The following is a 20,428-nucleotide window of genomic DNA, read 5'->3' as shown; positions in this document are numbered from 1 at the left end:
AGCACATGTGTATAGTCTTGGGTTCCATGATGTCAGAAAGCTGGGCTGTGAAATATAAGAAAATGAAATAAACGGAACAAATAAACACACACAGTTTTGTACACCTCTTTATAGATCATTACATCACATTTATATGCACTAACATTTCCCATACTGTAGATTTTGCTGAATTTCCTTACAATTGTTTTTTGAGATTTTGCAAAAAAAAAGCTCAGTAACTTTTGTGTCTGGATTTTCACTTTTTGAAATATGGCAACCCTACCATACTGTATATCTTTCTTAAAGTATCCTTATTTAATGCACAATGTGGGAGCTTGTTATGTGGAGTCAGTTTTTCTATCTGCCCTAAGGTACCACCCGAGCCTTGAAAAATAAAGAAGAAAAATGGATCCCTTGTCTTGGCTATTTATTTTTTGCCTAGATCATTCTATTATCTGCCTGACCAACCAAGATCCATAGGTGCTAAAGAGGAAATGAAGCACCCTAATCTGAATTACTCGTTCAAGAAAAATATTGTGGCCTGATCTAAAAATCTGAAGAACTGAGACAGAAACCAATAAAAGATTCTTATGGAGTACCCCACAAACTCCCATTTAACTATGGAAGCATTTCTAGGGGTAGCACCATGAAAAAGGCATCTACCCAAACTTCTAAGCCAAATTGTAGGGGAAATAAAAAAAGTCAAGTTCACCTACGTCTGAATATGCTTCATATTTTACCTTCTAGCTTCCTTCTTGTCTCAAACATAACTAATTTTGCAGCATAAAACCTATCAGTGTGATCTAGATTTGGTACGTGGCGTTAACAAAATGGCCTTAGGAAAGGTCAAACGCAAGGAGGTTGCCATCCTTGTCTTGTTGAGGGTCATGCACACCATGAAGCTGCCATCGATAGCGACAGATACTGCTGAGAGCCAGGCAAGCCAGTTAAGGTAAGCAGTGCTCACGCATGTATGGATTAATTATAACTTGGCCAAAATCAGTGCGTACCCCTCTTGTCTCTAAAGCCAGCCTCCAGCCACATGGTCACATCAACCCAATTAATGAAAATCACCCAATTCAAGCTTTGTGAATAGCAGGCACAATTAACATTCCTGCAGGCTGCCTTGCAAACCAGCCTTTTCCCTCCCACTCACCACCCACTGCTCCCTGAAGTGGGAAATGACAGCAGAACAGCCCTCCTACACACTGGTGGTTTGAGTGAGGAATAAAAACTGCGTTCTGTGTGGCAAGAGCCCCCCAAAGAAAAAAATCCAGCATTTCTGCAGAAAAGGGGTAGGGGAACCAAACACGGAAGAAATAATATTTAATCACGAAGGAGGAAAGAAAATGGTTTCTAAAGAGAGAGTGTTAAGCAGTTCCACCATACCAGCAGTGTCCCTCTATCTTCCCATAAGCAGTAAAGCATTTAGAAAGTCTTAAGATGCAAAGGGAACTGAGGAAGGAAATATACCCACTGAGCACGTAGGAAAGTGGGTCAGAAGCCACCCCCATTGTAAGGGACTAGAGCAATCTGCAGCCCCTCCAAGCCCTGATCTGGTTTTTCCTGCCATGCACTGTGTCGGGGAAAGCAGCACAGGGCTGTGGAGATAGGCATCAGTACAGCCTTCACCCACCTGGGGCCTTCCAGATGTTTGGGAGATGGTAATCCAAAACATCTGGAGGGCCCCAGGCTGGCAAAGGCTGTGCTGCACACAGCTAGACCTACAGGCACTCCTGTCCTTATTCAGAAGTGACACAAACCCTGGATGGCTTGTGCCACTTGTGGAAGCGTGCATAGGCTGCCCAGTTTGTGGACAGAGAAGCTAAGGTCAAATATTCAGTGGCTTTGCACAGCAATTAATGCTTGCTTTTAGGGGGGGAAATTGCTAAATATTTGGATTTAGAATTTGTGAAGGCTGGCAAGCCTCATTACAGAACTGATGCACCACCTAAACCCACAGCTGTCAACTTTTCCCTTTTCTTGCAAGGAATCCTATTCAGAATAAGGGGATTTCCCTTTAAAAAAGGGAAATGTTGACAGCTATGCCTAAACCTTCAGATAATCACTGCTAACTGAACTAATCTACTTGTGCTCTGGCTTCTGGGCCTAGGTAGGCCTTAGTTTTCACCCATTCTCCCTCCGATTTCCCTTTCAGCGAGGACAGAATGAACTCGTGAGCCACTCGTTTTCCTTGTCTCGGTCACCCTGGGTGCCTTGAGTGGGATTTCCCCATATCAAAAGCCCCCAAACGGTCTTGTCACTAAACCACACCGACTTTTACAAGTATGACAAACTTGGATCGAACCATGCTGCCACAAGACTTGTTTACCCCAATGTTACAAAACCAGATTGCTCTTTAGTTGTTTCAGCAAATGTCACAGCTTTAGAAAGAAGAGTGTAACCGCTCCACCGGCAGTATCATCTACTCTTCTGGTCTCTGAACACAAAACGTATGGGCTTCGCCTTTATTTATTCTTCACTTCAACAGCACCGCTGCCATTCCTTTCAACTGCTTTAATATGCTCCAGCAACTGGCATGTTAAGAGACATATTACAGTGGTATCAGAGGGTCAAAGGAGCAACATATGTGACTCAGAGGGTGGCTCTCAGCCAAGTACTTTCACAGAAGGGCCCTGTGCTTTTAAAGTGACATGTCGTGCAAACTTTGGTCTCCTGCTTCCCCATTTCCTTGTAATAACTGCTTGCAAACCTTAGTGCAACTGTTGGTTGTTTATTGCAAATTTGGCCTGTGGCTCTTATTTGTTTCTACTGGAAGAATTGCTAATGGACAGTGTTCTTCAACAATGGACAATTGAAGACCCTGCACTTGGCAGTAACCCCTGCGAGAAAAACAACACTTGAGTGTGTGTGTTTTTAAGGTGTCACTGCAGAGAGGGGGAGGGAGTACTTATTACAATGTCTAGGTGCTGTTTTGGAGTTTGGAAAGATATTTTGGGAATGGCCATGATAAAAAAAATTAATCCTGATAAATCTCACCATTAATCCCTACTTAATAACCAAATCAAACTCTGTTTATGTTGCATGAACAGGAAGGTGGTGAAACTTCTCAAACCGGCAGCTGCAAAGAGAGTTTGTTAGGGTGTGTAGCAAAGAAAGCGGCATGCAGAATACAATGGAAAAGGGAAACTGCACACACCTGGAATAGGGCAGGTAGGCTGGAGATGAGGCCTCCTACAGAAAGGGGAAACAGCACCGCAGATTTTATTTCAGCAGAACTCAATTTGTTGCATTTGCTTTGTCTAACTACTTGATGGTTTAGAAATCGCTCTGACAAATGAGATAGGGCTCACTTTAGCTTAAGTATTGCTTACTGTTGTGAGAAATACTAGTAATTTGAGCTGGCTGGTGCATGGTCCAGCAGGACCCAGAGAAGGTAATCTATACAATCATGACACAAAAGTACACATTCGTTCCTTTTGGAAACAAGTTAGTTGCTAACGATTAATGGAGCTGTTAACTAGGCTATTTCTGGCTCTTCTCTTTGGAACTGCCAAGAAGGTAGTTGCTACCAACAGAAAGCCGTGTTTACGTCAGCCATGCAGGAACTGCAGCTGGCCCTGGAGTTGGAACAACTAAACATGGAGTTGGCCAGAAGTTCTCCTCGTTCTTGTATTCCCAGAGCCAAGACAATGCTGTTGCTGCTTGCACCAAGAACAAAATAAACTGGCATAAACAAGCTAAACTATGGAAACTAGAGACAATTCCCAAGCTTAAAATTGCTTTGTTTCTGCGTGGCGGTGGTTGGGAGGGAGAGGCAGGGGAATGCAGCCTTTGCAGGAATGCAGGAGAGTATTTGCACGGCAAAGGTAATCTTTGCTCCCTCTTGGACTTTCCACTTCAGTACAAATCAGTATCTAGGCCAAGAGTGAGAAGTAAGGCAGCTTTAAAGCTTTTACACTGTACGGTGGATCAGAATGTGAAGGCTATGCAGAATCGCTACTGACACAGGGCCCCTCAAAGTGGTAACAAAGCCGTAACAGGAGGTGAAAAGGGGGTGCAGAGATCTGAATCTGGGGTTTGGGGTAGGGCTGATCAGCAACTTTGCTCATTTGCACATATTTTGCATGCATAAGGTCCCAGGTTCAATCCCAGGCACTTCCAGGTAGGACAAGAAACAGAAGGAAACTCTAGTTATTGCCTGTCCACACAGACAATGCAGGGCCAGATAGACCACTGCTCTGGTTCAGTACCAGACAAATTCATATGTTTCTGTCTCCTCCACTGAAACCAGGAGTCGTGGTGAATAAAATCAGAAAGACACAAGTCAGGACTGCCATCATCTGAATCTTAACCAAGCCAATATTTCACATGTTATTAATATTCTGAATAAGAAAAATTATATAGGATTAATGTATCTGATCACTTTAATTAAATTAAGGAAGCAGTTTAGGGTTGATTCAGCCAAACCCTCTTATATAGACATATATGCCTCTCTGGATACATGAGCCACGAAATCCAAAACTGTTATTTTTTTTAATACATGGCTACTGATTTAAATTCACAGGGGACCTGAAACTGAAAGGAGGCTTGGTAATGAGAAGCTTGGAACTTATTGCAGAGATTTGACTTCCTCAGAGAAGACACAGTTCACACCATTACTTGCACCAAGAAAGGCAAAGAAATGGCTGAATTCTTCCGATGGCTCACTGCCATCCTACATCTCATTGTCAAGCCATATTCTCAAACGCAGAGGTTCTGCAAGCTCAGCTTCTGCCCCTTATAACTCGACATGATGACAAAAGCTTACACATTTCCAGTGCTATAACTCTGCTCCACAAGTTCTGTGTTGCAAGCTGGAGGTAGGCAGAAGATGAGGAAGAGGGTGTTTCAACACTTCAGGAAGTGACAGCTACAACTGCAGCCAAGGTTCCTGTGTCAGTTTTCTGGGTTGTTGTTGTTGTTGTTGTCTTATCCAGAGAAGTAAGTTTTCAGCCTTGCTCTTGACCAAATCAAAACAAACCTATAGCATCTCACTTGAATCCAGGAGTGATTGCCTACTGGGGGACTATTATTACCCATAACTTAAACTCTCATCAAGATGCACAGAGGAGAAAGTCTCACAAGTGGATATATTTCAAACCCTAAAACACCTTGTAAACTGAATACCTTGGTAAAAACCCAGACATAAAGTATATGTATACCAGATACTATGTATTACATCTAATAAATACAGTATTTCCTTGGTAATCCAGAGTCCAACTAGTCACATTCTGCACACACTGGCATTTTGGAAACTTTTCCAAGGATAGGAAAGCCCTATATGGATTTCACTCTAGTAGTCAGTAGTCAAAATGACACTGTAAATGGAGCAAAATGACACTGTTATCTGCCATATCAAGGTGGGGGGAAATGCTTCTGGCCACAGCTGTCACAAGGCAATCAACAGTAGCCCAAAGTTACACATCTCCAACAAATAAAGGAGCCGAAAGCTTGGCTGTTAACATCTTCCAGCTGCTTCTCCTATTACCGCAGCTTCTTTGGATTCAATTCCAAGTCAGTTCACTTTCATCCAAGCACTTAATAGCCACAGATTTAGCAGAGTGCAGTTCCTAAGAACTGGCCACCTCATACAAACCAGGAGAGGTAAATTAATACAGAAGTATCATCCACCCAAACTAAGCAGTTTTGACTTCCACCATTTTCAATGGAAAAGGACATACACAGATCTCAGAGAAAAAAGCAGGACCCAAAAGTGGTTCGGTTGGATTGTAACTACCGTATTTTTTGCACCATAACACTCACTTTTTTCCTCCTAAAAAGTAAGGGGAAATGTCTGTGCGTGTTATGGAGGGTATGCCTACAGGTGGCATGCCTACGGATTTTCCTCCTCTAAAAACTACGTGCGGGTTATGGTCGGGTGCTTGTTATAGAGCGAAAAATACGGTATAATATGCTTTATTAAAAATGAAGTCTTGAGGCACCTTAAGGACTAATAAATTTATAGTGTTCAACTTCCATGGACTGGAATCCATTTCATCAGAAGCATTTAGTATCGCTCTAAATTGGCAGGTATATTAGGGGTGAAAAAATGTGAAGAGTAGGGTCAGAGGGAAATGAAATGCCAAAATTTAAATACAGTATAAGGTTTTGTGAATGGTAAAAGGTAAAGGACCCCTGACAGTTAAGTCCAGTTGCAGATGACTCTGGGGTTGCAGCGCTCATCTCGTTTTACAGGCCGAGGGAGCTGGTGTTTGTCCGCAGACAGTTTTCCCAGGTCATGTGGCCAGCATGACTAAGCCACTTCTGGCACAACAGAACACCAAAACCAGAGCAGCGCACGGAAACATCGTTTACTTTCCTGCCAGAGCAGTACCTATTTATCTACTTGCACTTTTTGGCATGCTTTCAAACTGCTAGGTTGGCAGGAGCTGGGACCGAAAAACAGGAGCTCACCCTGTCACGGGGATTCGAACCGCTGACCTTCTGATCGGCAAGCTCAAGAGGCTCAGTGGTTTAGATCACAGCGCCACCTGCGTTTCTTTTGTAAATGGTAGCAGAACATTATTCTACATATGCTTAAGCTATAACGTACCCGCCACACTCTGTATTAGTTCTCCTCTGCAAAGTGTCAGTGTGGGGTCTTGCTGAACACTGTACCAAAAGCATCATTGATCAACAACAATTGTAAACCCCCCTTCAGTGCAGCCTCTGACCAACATAATGGCATCAGGTGTATGACAGGTGGGCATGGCAAGGCTGAGACAACCTCAAGGGTCAAATGTTCTAATGTACCTTATTAGGCCCACATGTCAGAGTTTCCCCAGCACTGTCATAATAAACATCTTCATCTTTAAGGTGCCCAAGACTTTCTTGTTATTACTGAGGCAATAAACTGACACAGCTACCCCTCTGAAAAAGGTTGCATTAGGAGTCAGCTGCAAAAGCACTACATCCAAATGTTAAGTACTTCACTTTTGCAACCCAAAAGTGTTTAAGACAAAACAAAATTATCCCCATCTTCATAAAATAAGAGGAATAAAGTGCATTGGAAGGATAAAGCCATGGTTATATAATGATGTAGTGGCAGGGCTATGTTATATAATCTAAGAATAGCACTCATATGAATCCTAACTGATAAAGGTCAAAGAGAGGGTAAACACCTACTTTCTAGTTACCTATATAAATTTCCCCCTTTTATTTTAGGCATTCACTACCTGTTCTGACAGGCTGTGCAATGACAGAACAATACAAAGGTTTTGTAATTTGTACTTTATAGATCTGTCCTTCAACGTTCTACTTGGCCCCATGCAAGTGACCAAATTTTACAATGTTTATCTGCATGGGCGCTAGGCCAGGAATAGGGTAAATGGTTTTGAAAGTTGCCAGCATCATAAAAATCTGAAAATTAAGTTTCCACACTGAAAGCTCGATGAGTGCATTCTTGTTCAGAGCCTTCATCGAATGCAGGTTGGTTGTTTTTTTTGTTAAATTCTAGTCTTTGTTATTTTTAACTATCAGCACCAATTACAGCTCCTATGTGCTCAAGGCCAACAGTCTTTCTGTGTATAACTGCATCAGCTATGAGATGACTTGCATAGCAAGCCAGGCCACAGTGCTACAGGTGAGCACTCCCACCTCTGCACATGATTCACACTTCCACCAATGCCCAACAATTGTGGCCTACAGAAATTATTCTTATCTCAGAATGGATTTTCCCCTCATGAGAAACTAGGAACATTCATACCACATTCCTGAACATTTTGAGATTACATACTAAGAGCTCTCTTCATGAGATCTATTGCAGGGAATCCAAATACAATCAAGGTTAATAAATAATTATTTAATTTTTAAAAGTCACTTGTTAAATAATACTTTAATGTGTTTTTACATTTCAGTTATACTAAGTCTTTTTTTATGGTTCCATTTTAAACAAAGCCAACACAAATGTTAAATTCGAATCTTATCATTCAACTTATGCTCCTTTAATCAAACAGATTTGCAGTTTGCTTTTCTATGGAAAAAATTAAAAATAATGGTGCAAAATAACTGATTTCAAGCCAGGAATTGTAAATATAATGAAACAATTCATGCATTACAGTAGTACCTCCGGTTGCGGACGGGATCCATTCCGGAGGTCCGGTTGGATCCCGAGGTTTCCACAACCTGAGGACCGCTTCTGTGCATGCGCACATGGCGAAACCCAGTCAAATACTTCTGGGTTTCGCATCCTGGAGTTTACGTAACCAGAGGTACTACTGTATATCAATTATTACAGCAAATTATTAGTATTTAGGACACCAAGCAGTGCAAACATTTACTTTCCATCTCATGGAGAAACACAGTTTTGTCCAATCATTACTGGCCTTTCCTTGCAACATTACCCACAATCCTGCACACGTAACTTTGCAATGGCTTGTGACTTCTCTTCAGTCTTGCATCCTTGCAACTGTACAGACACTTGAACAAAAATCAAATAATTTCACAGTGATCTCAAAACAGAAAAAAAATTGTGCAGCACAAAAGACATGTGGGTTGCATGACCAGACATTTCGGATGATGCTCGTATAAACTGGAAGTATAAAACTCTTTACCAAGTTGCAAACCAATATGCTTTCATTGTTACAGTAAACCAATTAGTATGCATTCTTGGGCAGGAAATGCACAAATTAGAAAAACCATACACTTTGATTTAAATCCACAACGAAATACAAGAGCAAGGTTAGAGAATACTGCAGGGGCAGACCTAAAAGTCATGCAGACATGTAGAGAGCAACGGTCACCAAAAAAAGAACCCAGGACAGCACATTCAGATAGATCCTGGAAGTGTACAGGAAAAAGAGACAGTGTTGTGGCACCCAAATCAATTCCACCGAGTCCAAATTTATAGAGATGCAAGACTTGTGTTAACAGCCCACTATCCTCCTTCATCAAAAGTTACCCTAATGTCTCAGCATCTGGAGACTTCTGTGCCATAGAAAGGTTCCCACAATTAGTGCCAAAGCACTCTACCAGTACATACATAGTTGCATGCCTTCTGCCATTCAGGCCCCTTCCCATCATCCACATAATAAGGCATCCTGTCATCAAATTCATTCTTTAGTAACCCAAAGCCTCAAGCCAGCGTAGTTTGCATAATTTCTGAAGACAAAAGAACAGACTAAAAAGTCATTGCAATCACACCCAGGGAGGGATAAAGGACCTCTTTCTCAATCCCAACAAGTTCAATATAAAAGGTTCAGCAAGTTACTAAGCGTGCAAGAAGTAAATGGTTCACCTCAGTCTTCCCAGGACTACTGTACTGAATGCAGCCTTCATCAACTTGGCCCCCTCCAGGTACTACGGACTACAACTCTGTGCTGGCTGGGACCAATGGGAATTGTAGTCTAAACTGTCTAGAAGCACCATGTTGGCAAAGGTTGAATTAACTTATACTAAGCTTGGAGACACGTTTAAGATTTTAGCAAAGCCACTAGTAGTCTTCTAAACAGATTTCTGCATTTGATTACATTGCCCTGGCAGTCCCAACAAGGTGATAAAAGTTCTTAAGAAGAGTGAGCACATATCCTAAGCCTAGACAAGAGTTAATGTACTTGAAGGCCATTCTTCAGGCATATCTTTCGCTTCCTAGTGTTCCTATTTCTGGAAAATAAGGGGTGTTGACTTATTTCTTTAATGTAGTGCTTTTCCAAATTTCTACCCTCAAGAAACCCTTACATTTCCACTGCAACATGTCTACAAAGGATCCTCTGCAATTTTGGCATGGAGTGTGGCCAGATCACTTGGGCTAGCCCATCGCAGAGGAAGTCAAACCATGTGTAGTTCCTGTATTGCTTCAGCCTAAACTGTGCTATTTACAGCAGCCTGGAAGCAATCAATGAACTTATCTGTGATTCTGAAGTCAGCCCTAGGCAAAAGCAAACTTTATCGACACATCTGCACACATGAGAGACATTGCACAGGAACAGGCAATACAACCACAGGGCAAGGCATGAAACCCAAAGCTTAAAAAAAGAAAGAAAGGGTGCATTTAATTCTGTATCTCAGAAGACAATACCTCTCCTGTATAAACAGGCAGATTCTCTTGAGATAAGACCATCTAAATGAGCCTTTACACAAATGTCCCCAAGAAACATACTTTTGCTGAAAGCTGCCCATCTCAGAGCCAAAACACAACTACTAGAAGTTGTGGGCTTCCGATTAAACTGCATGTTGGAAGATGCAGGACAGATTTTGTTATTTTGAAGTGCTTGTTCACACAGTGCATATCAAGAACTACTAGCCAGGATAGCTATGTCCCACCTCTGCTGTCAGAGGCATTATGCCTCTGAATACCAGTTGCTGGGAACTGAAGATGGGCAGAGTTGCTTGGGGGTTTCCCACAGGCACCTGGCAGGCCACTATGAGAACAGAATGCTGCACTAAATAGGCAATTGGCCTGATCCAGCAGGCTCCTCTTATGTAGGATGCAGCACTTGTCAAGTAAAAGGACCTATTATGCTCCTCTAGTTAATAGCAAAGCTCTCTCTCATTGATTTCTACAGGAACTAGAACAGCTTCGATGATGTCACCTGCCAGAACTATGGCCATACGCCCTGGCAAGTCACCACGACTGTGATTACACATATCTTTCAACATTGCTGCCACTTTTGCTCGAGCGGCTGGTGGATTGCAGGATGAGATCACAGTTCTGGGACCCAGGAGTCACCTGGACTTTAAACCACCACCTTGACTCCCTTCACATCCCTTATCGCATTCTCTAAAAATTTATGAGCACACTGGGACTTAGCTGCCCGTAGGAGAACATTCTACAGGTTTGCTAGCCATATGGGCTGAAACAAGTGGGGAATTTAGGAACTAAACCACTGTTTATTAAAAAAGAGTATCTCATTCTGCAACCCCAATGCTTGCAAAAAGCGTGAGGTGCAGGAACCACCTTACACAAGCACAACTTTTAAGCTTCCGGACGGGAATGAACGGCTGCTCTGAAACTCGCAGGCCACCCCCTCCCCAAACTAGTAAATAAAGACTTGCGGCCCATCTCTGCACGCGCGGGGCGGTGCACGTTGCTCTTAACAAAATGGAAAATCTGCACGAGAGAGTTCCAAGATTTTGGCTTGGGTGTGTTTGGGGGAGGGGGTAAGTTGGCATTGCAATTCCTCATTAAAATACCGTGGTAACCGGGGGTAAGAGAAGGGAAATCGGAGTGGAGGGGGGATAGAGCAGATAGGGCAATCTTGCACGACTTCCACCCTCAGACACAAAGCATAGCTTAAATTCCACTTCGGGATTTACCCATTAATCAGGAGCAAAGGATTAGGGTGAATTATATGCGGCGGCGACCGGGAGGGTGGGGAGTGCGTGGAGGCAGCGTCGTTTTGAAAGCGCGACGTCTTTGGTCAGAAAAACGTCCATCTCATGACCAGGAGAGAGAGAGAGAGCAAAGGCCATCCAAATCACCTCTTTCCACTTCTTACTCCCGTTTAGAAGCTGCTCCCATCTGACAAAGGGAACGTTTTGCAACACACACACACACACGAGAGAGAGAGAGAGAGCACTCCGCTTGCGTCTCATTTCCCGGTTCTGAAGGGAGGAAACCTCCTTTCCGCGGCCGCCCCTGAGCAGCGCCGAACTGCGTAGCTGCACAAACAAGAGTGAGGCAAAACGCAGGGCTCGCAGGAGGCAGACAGGCAGGCTTTAAAGAAAACAGGAAAGGCAACCCAAAAAAGTTCCCCCAAAGCCCTCGATTCGCCCTCCCCACTCTAACTCTTCCATCCACTCCTTGCAATATATATATTGCAACAAATCTAAATATATATTCCACGGCTGCAAGCACACAAGCACCCTTTCTTCCCCACGCGCTGCGGCTTCTTTTGGTTTCCAGCACCAGCTCCGCGCTGCAAAGAACAAGCGGAAGAAAAGCAGAGGCCCTGCTCTGGACCGTGCAGACGTCCCCCCTCTCGCTTTCAAACTTACCTCCTTGTTCTCAAGCGCCAAATAAAAGCCAGGCGAGTTCCCATCGCTCTTCTTCGCTCCAGTGCTTCTCTGGTGACGGTTTAAGTGCCAAATCCAAGCAGCAACAAGCGACTGAGGAGGAACAGACCTTCTCGCTACCCCCCCCCAAGGCTCTCTTGGAAAGAATGCAGGAAGTTTCCTTGCAAAGATCCCGTGCACAAGTTGTCAGCCTGCTCGGTTGCTCGCTCTCTGCGCACAAAGTCCTGCAGTATTTGCTTGCTGCCGCCCGGGATGTGGAGAGCCCCGGTTTGCTGTTGCTGCCCTCTCCGCCACCAACCGCACGTTGCAGTGTCAGGATTGCAAGTCTCTGAGTCACAGGATTTGAGATCACAGCTTGGGGAGCAGAGCGGTGGGGAGGGAGGAGAAGGAGGAGGAGGGAAGAGAAGCTCCTTGGCTACGAAGGAGGCAGCAACTGCAGCAGCAGCAGCAGCCACAGCAGAGAGCGCTGGCTTCCCACCCACCCGTCTCCCCGCCTCCTTCTGAGAACCAAGAGATTGCACAACTCTCAGGAAAGGAAATTAGGAGCAGCCACCTCCTGCAAAACACATATGCCCTGCTGCAACAGAAGTAAAACCAGCTCTTCCACTTCATCAGCACAACTGGCTCCTGCTCAGGCTCCCCCACCCGGCAGCAGGCCTAAGCCACGCCCATTTCCTGTGGCCATATAAGGCAAATAAAGTTGTTTTTTTAATGTATAATATAATAACCACCCCATGTAACTCAACACTTTCGTTCGTGCGTGCCCGTCTGTGGCTATGAGATGGAGAGAGTGGGCCCGTCCGTCCAAAAGGTTCGGTTGCCAGGAAGATCCAGTTGCTCTGGCACGCATTGCTAGCATCTCGATGCGGCTACAAGGTCAGGGGGAAAGAGTCTGATCACGTTACTGGAAACGCTGTTTTGCCAGGAATAGTGCTGACTTTTTCCCGTTTGGAGGGACGTTTACTTTTGCTCTCTCCTTGCTTTTATAGGCTAAGCCCGTAAATCAGGCTTGTGCGTGATTTTTGCATGGGGGGGGAGAGACACATCAAAACAAAAGCCCCAATTAAAGCGCTGGAAACTCACATTTGGGCGCAGGAAATGGAACGGGGCGCGGGGGGCGAAAATGGTCCAGGAGGGCCACCAATATGATTAGAAGCGCAAATTTCCCGGTTGCATCCTGAAGGGGTGCAGGCCGATCCTAGGCAACCACGTGCCACTTCGTTCACGGGGGGGGGTTAAGCCCAAGTAAATCTGCGCAGGATTCCCCCCCCCCGTTATTGCATGGGAATAAAATCCCATGAAATGGCTTGCGCCCGATCCAGATTAAAAAGTCGTATAGGATTGGGCTGTCAGGACTTGCACAACGAGGCACTCACGTTTTGCACGCGCGCCCCTACTTGCACCAGCTACTCTAGGAAGCGCCACGACATTTCCTGCCGTTTGCACAAATGCAAACGAAAAACAAAATGCAGACGGGAAGGTGGGGGTGGGAATTGTCACCAAAAATGTGGGAAGCAGGAAGGGTGAGCAGCCCAGAGTAAAACACATCGCTGGATTCGAGTATCGAGAGGCCTCTGAGTTGCTTTGCTGTGACTCATCGCTTGTTCTTGTGCAACAGCTCCAGCTCCTTTATGTATGTGAAAGAAGGCTATTGATAAGCCTTCCCTTGGAGAGTTGTGAGTTCCGCAACTGTGTGGCCGTCTTCCTCTGGCGCCTCCCACAAAGTAATCTGCATCTCCACCACCACCACCACTGCATTTTCAGTTTTTATTTGCATCTTGCACAGCGCGCGGGATATCCATGCAACAGCAGCTTCTGTTTACTACTACGGCAGGAAAGAAACGTGCATTGCAAATGAGTACAAGAGGAAGGAACAGTGCTGTGGCAGAACAGGAAGGAATCGAAGCCCTGGTAGCCTGCTGGTTTCTGCAGCCGAAAAGGAAAAAGAAGAAGAGGAGGAACAGCAGCCTCATAACAGCTGGGCAACAGTTCTGTCATGTACCATCTTGCAGAGGCATTCACCGCATTCCTCTTGCCGGGAAGAGCCAAATGGGACAGCCCAACACTTGCTAGACAGATGCCTCTAGTGAGGAGGAGATTTGGAAAATTCAAATCATCCAGCTACAAGCAGTGGTGCAAAGTAGCAGAGTTTAGGCAGGCCTAGGACTTGCGATCGGCGGTTCGAATCCCCGCAACGGGGTGAGCTCCTGTTGCTCAGTCCCTGCTCCTGCCAACCTAGCAGTTCGAAAGCACGTCAAAGTGCAAGTAGATAAAATAGGTACCACTCCGGCGGGAAGGTAAACGGCGTTTCCGTGTGCTGCTCTGGTTCGCCAGAAGCGGCTTAGTCATGCTGGCCACATGACCCGGAAGCTGTCTGCGGACAAGCACCAGCTCCCTCGGCCTATGGAGCGAGATGAGCGTGCAACCCCAGAGTCATTCGCGACTGGACCTAATGGTCAGGGGTCCCTTTACCTTTAAGTGTGAATTTGCCGTAAGGCGACATATAAGGAGATGCCAGAACACAATAAGAAGCTGATGGATCAGGCCAAAAGGACTATCCATTCTAGCACTCTTATGGTCAACAAGATACCCATGCGAAGCAACTGGTATTGATAGACCTATTGTCTCTGATAGAGGAGGTAGAACAACAGCCTGTCTCTAGGGTGGTCAACAGATAGACCGCAATCCACCAGTGGGCCATTGATCAATTTCTGGTGGATTGCACAGTGTCTGCTGATAAGTTGGAGTCCTGGAAAGAACTTAGATTGGATATAGAAAAAATACTTTTTTATTATTTAGGCTTTTATTGAACTTATTCAAGTAAAACGTTTTGCTTTCCCTGACCCCCCCCCCCGCGCTTACAGATAGATAAGCCTGCCAACTCAGGATAACCATTCATGCATCTGATACAGTGGCCTCTATTGGCCTTATGCCATAAGAAATTTGTTAGAAATTGCTTAAGTAAATAAATGACTTACACTGCCATCACAATTCGAAACACACAAATGCAGTAGGAATGAAACACCCCACTAATTTATAAGCAGCAGCAATGACGTTTCAAAGCACAGCATATTATAATTAACCAAAACAGACTTTAATAAAAAATGTCTGTTAACTTCTGTTCCCTAGGAAGGGAGTTCCAAAGATTAAGAGAAATCACTAAAAAGTCCCAGTCTCTTTAAAATGCCACAAGACTGTTATTTCTGTATAGCACACTAATGTAATTATCCCTCTAGAAGTCATTTAGCACAAATGCATACTCAGGGTTGCCAAACACAGTTCAATTATGCCATAATTGTTTAAAGATCCTGTATCTGCACCCTTGCTATGTAAATTTAAAACACCTCGGTGGACTGGGTATTTAAGTACCAAAAGAAAAAGGGGGGAAAGCAGGCTGTATACAAGACTGAAGTCAGCCTACGGTACAGGGATGAAAAATCTGTGCCCATCCAGACATTGTGGAACTCAGCTCCCACCAGTCCCAGCTACCAAAGCCAATGGTCGGGGATGATGGGAGTTGTAGCCCAACAACATCTGGAGGGCAACCCATTCTCCAGCCCTGCTGTATAACCCAGTCCTGCCTTCTCTGACAGATGCTTCCTAGGCAGAGGAGCTTCCCAATCCTGTAATCTGAGGTCCTCTAACTGGTGATACTAGAGACTGAACATGGCATGAAGTACGACACAGACAAAGCATGTGCTATACCCCCATCACTCTTTCCTTGTTGCACACACCATGTTTGCTTCTGGTAGCAACCCATGAGTTCACTGGTTCTTCATTAGACTTGCATGTCCTCTGCCTTAATGTAATGCACTGTCACATAATAATAATAATAATAATAATAATAATAATAATAATAATAATAATAATACTGCATAGCTTTCAGATCTCAGAGTAAGGCATTTGTATATAAAAGCCTTTGATCGACTAGACTCTGGCTTCAAACACACCATACTGTATATTGAAAACACACATCCACAAATAATCTGGGAACTATTCTTTATTAAGGGTGCTGGGAGATGTAGCTCTGTGAAGGGTAAACAACAGTTCCCAGGATTCTTGCAGGGTGTGTGCTTTCAATGTATGGTGTGTGTGTTATGCAGCCTCTGCAGCCACTGCTTATAACCTCCCACAAAGTGAAATCAAACAGCCTAGTGGCTCACATTCCAAACCAATGGAAAAACCCCAGGTTCCTGGAAAGGATGCCAAGGGTTTTCTGCTCTGTGCACATCTGGGATCAAGTGTTCAGTGTCAAATGAAAATATGAGACCCGCAGCATGATTCGACATTAATTCAAAGGGACTCTGAATGTTGTTAAAGACAATATGCATTTGGTGAAAACAGCAACATTGACAAATTACCAGCTATGATGTCTCCAGCTCTACCATAATTCACAGTATCACTTGTGTTCCCGTGGGCTCTTTTATTCAGTATGCAAAAGTGTCAAGTTTCATCACATGCAAACAGGATCCACAGAAAAGGCCTGTGAAACCACCACCAGCCTTCTAAAGATACAATTAAGAGTACCGTAATTATAAGTCCTTTCTCTAGATAAAGCTCACATTTGCATGTAGGCTTTGTTCTCTTCATTGCTTCAATGCAGGCTTTATCATCAAAATATCCTCACATTTTTGGATAAGTGATATGGGGTAAGTGAGATATCACAGCAGTTCCCACTTAAAGCAGTGTTTCAGATACATTTGTGGTAGGCCTCATTGCACCATAATTCTATTTATACACTCAGAAGTAAGGCTTAAATGGGACTTACTCCCAGGCATCCTCAGAGTGCATAAGCAGATTCCACATTTTTCACTATGCAATTTTTAAAATCTTGAAATGAAGAGAGACATACTTTTGAGAGAGCACATGGCTATTTCTTTAGAAGATGCACAATATATGCCTCGCCCTCCTAACACCACCACACACAGAGAGAGAGAACAAGCACACTCTCCTTGTAACATCCTCTCATTTATTTTATCAGCAATTCCATATAACACACTTTAATGCCATACCCTCCAACATTTCTCCAAAGAAAATAGGGGCATCCAAAATGTTCCAAGGGTGTTTTGGAGTTCTGAAGTGGTGGGCAGTTAAGCACATACACCTTGCCATTTCTCCACTCAAAATCACTCAACCTACCTGTTGAAAGGGCTGTCAGGGGGACTTTGTTACATGCATCTTGTGATCTCTGTACAACCCCACATACAGGCTCTAGGTCTGCATATAGCCATCTTCTAGGCCTGCAGAGAAATCACTAGATGTTTGCTGCTCTGAGGGACATCTTCCGACTCAGGTCTTTTTGGACCTTTGTGACAGTGGCAGCTCAGGGGAGCAGGATATGCTTTAAACATTCAGGATACTGGAGAGATTACTGTGTATCTTTCCTTGCCAACCAATTCAAGGAGAGTAGTGACAATAAATGTACAATAAATCACTCTACAAGGAGGGGAAAAGAAAGGAAGAGGCACTAACATTTTGCTGCTCATTGCTATCACTTTCAGCTATGCTGTAATTCAAATCTTTGGCTGTAGGCACGGAGTGCAAAGCATGCAGTCCTGAGCCAGAAGAACATCAACGACATGGATATTTCTCTTCTTTTGTCGGTTTACATGTTGATGCTTTCCAGAAAGCTCTCAAACAAATTTATCTTCAGCTTTTCATGACTATCAAAACTTCTCAAAACAAGAGCTCAAATGGTTTAACTTCAGCAAAAGCTTGCTGCAAGTATCGGTGATAGCAGATTTGCAGCCCAGTTATATATACTTTTACTCAGAATTTCCCAGTTAAAGCAAGATACACCCCCAAACACACCTGAGTAGGACTTCACCATTATCATTGGTGCCAAGAGACTACCACTCCATATTCACCAAACATTAATCAGTTTGTTGTAGTGACAACAATGTTCATTTTCTGGTGACTTTCCCACTCAATACGTCTTGTGCAGGGTACTCCTCATAAAGCACCATCACTGAATAGCAACACATTAAAGCTACTGCCCTGCAGGCCAAAAATTGTCTGGTTAGTTCAAATAAATTAACCATAGCACTTTAGTCTTGGGTGTTCACTGTGGTTTGTCAGATCACAATGCTATGATGACAGGAGAAGCTACATCTGGCAGAATTGTCTTTTCTGTTAAATTCTGAAAGGTAAATAAACACTTTCCTGACAGCACAGATACAATAGCAGAGTATTCTACGTTGAGGCCAAGAATATCCTGAATAGCAAAAATCTAAAGCTCCAGGATTTTGATAAAAGAAGGACAGTGACATTTCAGTTGTCAAAGCCTTCACGCTGTGCCTGACTTGATAAAGTTTCATTGAAATATCTGCATTAAAAAGTCACTTTGGAGTAGGTCACTATGTCCTGCCAATTTATTAGCTCCCCAAAATAGACATGTTGAGTAACTAACCATGCCACTAGACTTTCAGATCCCTTCTGTTTAAGCAACAACATATGATTGGAAAGTGACTTCAATTATATTAAGCTTGCAGGCATGGCCAAACTTGGCCCTCCAGCTGTTTGGGGACTATAGTTCCCATCACCCCTGACCACTGGTCCTGTTAGCTAGGGGTGATGGGAGTTGTAGTCCCAAAACAGCTGGAGGGCCAAGTTTGGCCATGCCTGTTCCACAATGCTCTTAAGAAGTGGCACATCACCCCAAAAAAGTTGTGTCATGTAATGTCCAAGTTGCTCCTATATAAAAACTTAATTCAAATATTATTTTTTCCCCGTCCCCACTCTTTAAATACTTAGAATACATCATATTAGTTTGTTAATACAGTTGTACCTTGATTTACAAACAGAATCCATTCCGGAAGTCCGTTCAACTTCCGAAAACATTCAACAACCAAGGAGCTTCCTGTACTCAATTGGAAGCCACGGAAGCCATGTCAGACGTTCGGTTTCCAAAGAACATTCACCAACTGGAACACTCACTTCCGGGTTTGCGGCATTCGGGAGCCAAAATGTTTGAGTCGCAAGGCGTTCATCAACCAAGATACGACTATTGCTATTAATGACTTGGCCATGAAACCTGCAGCCCAGAAAGCAGGTGATCCTCTGACCGGGTTAAAGCTAAGCTGATCAGTGCCTGAATCACAGGGCCACATAAGCTGCTCAGTGGCTTCAGATGTTATAGAGAAAAGCTGCCAGCACAGTCTCCTCTCACAATTATTAAGAGGTAACATCTACATGATAAGTAAATGCTTTGTAAGTGAGTTTCACAACAGTTTATTTTAAAAAAAAATAGAGTGGAGAAGGTGGCAAGACAAAGGCAATTTTTATTTATCCTACAGTCACTTGTCTGCTCTAATAGGTGGAGAAAGAATTAATTGATGCTTCTCTGCTACAACTTCTCTTATCCTTCAGTTCTCTTTTTCTTTCTTACTTACTGGGGCTCTCTTACACAGATTTACATCTAATGCGCATGGAGCCCTTTCACGTAGCATTGTTTGCTTAGAAAGTCCAAAGAGGCTCCTGCACAGGAAATATTATAGAATACAGCCTATTCTCCTCTCCTATCCAAGATACATTTTGAACATTATCCTCCATCATCAGCAGACAATGGAGGAAGAGATTGCATAGGGAGCTGCAGGTCCACGTTTGTAATATCTGAAGCTGCTATGAGTTCCTGAAAGGAGGGACAGGATGCAAATGTAGAAGAACTGCGAAGTCTTCCAGTTTTTATTAATGTCAAATATTTATCAAGAATGAACAAGAAGACCACTGAGTCTCTCTCCAAATCACATTACAATTCTGTATTTCTTGTATAAAACTTAGTTATTTCAACACTTCTCCTCCTCAGTTGTTTTAACACCTAGGAAAAGAAACAAGTGCAACAGCTTGAGGACTTTTATACGTCAGATAAAATATGAATGCAAAATGCCCAGTCGATATATAATCAGCATACATTAGTCTTAAGATTTGGACATTGTGTACTTAACAACTCTAATGCACTCTGTCATACAGGAGAAAAACTGTAGCTCAGTAACAGAGCATCTGCTTTGCACACAGAAGCTCCCAGGATCAACACCCAGCATCTTCAGGCATGGCTTTGAGAGATCCTGCCTGAAACCCTGCAGAGCTGCTGCCAGTCAGTGCAGGCAGTATTGAGCTAAATGGACCAATGGTCTAACTCAGTGAAAGGCAGATTCCTATAGAGGGTATGCCACTAAGTTGTCCTTGGCGTAAACCCATTCAAACTAATAGATCCAAATTAGTTTTGTTTATTAATTTCAGCAGGTCTACTCTAAGCTGAAAAATGATCTATCTTCTATAACATAAGAAGAGCCTGCTGGATCAGGCCCAACAGCACATCTAGTCCAGCATCCTGTTCTTGCAGTGGCTGAACAGCTGCCTCTGGAAAACCCCCAGCAGAACCCAATCTGAAGAGCACTCTCCCTTCCTGTGGTTTCTAGCAACTGATATTCAGAAACACAACGATAAGATGATTATTTTACAAGGTAGTGGTAAGAAAAAGGAGACTATGGGTTGT

General features: G+C 43.7%; 1 protein-coding gene across 2 annotated transcripts in view; it reads right to left on the bottom strand.

Moving 5' to 3' along the window:
• Nucleotides 1-20,428, bottom strand: part of MIDEAS (mitotic deacetylase associated SANT domain protein) — a 75,914-nt gene that overhangs the window by 43,303 nt on the left and 12,183 nt on the right. The window contains exon 1 of one of the 2 annotated variants that reach the window (XM_081211598.1): nt 11,917-12,411. The exons of the other annotated variant lie outside the window; for it this stretch is intronic. The gene's annotated coding sequence lies outside the window, so the exon portion shown is untranslated. Of the gene's footprint in view, nt 1-11,916; nt 12,412-20,428 lie in introns of those variants that run through there. 2 annotated transcript variants of the gene reach the window in all.

This window comes from Podarcis bocagei (assembly GCF_964188305.1).
Source record: "Podarcis bocagei genome assembly, chromosome: 1".
Taxonomy (NCBI): domain Eukaryota; kingdom Metazoa; phylum Chordata; class Lepidosauria; order Squamata; family Lacertidae; genus Podarcis; species Podarcis bocagei.
The sequence above is the reverse complement of the archived record's forward strand: the minus strand, read 5'-3'. Positions and strand labels throughout refer to the sequence as shown.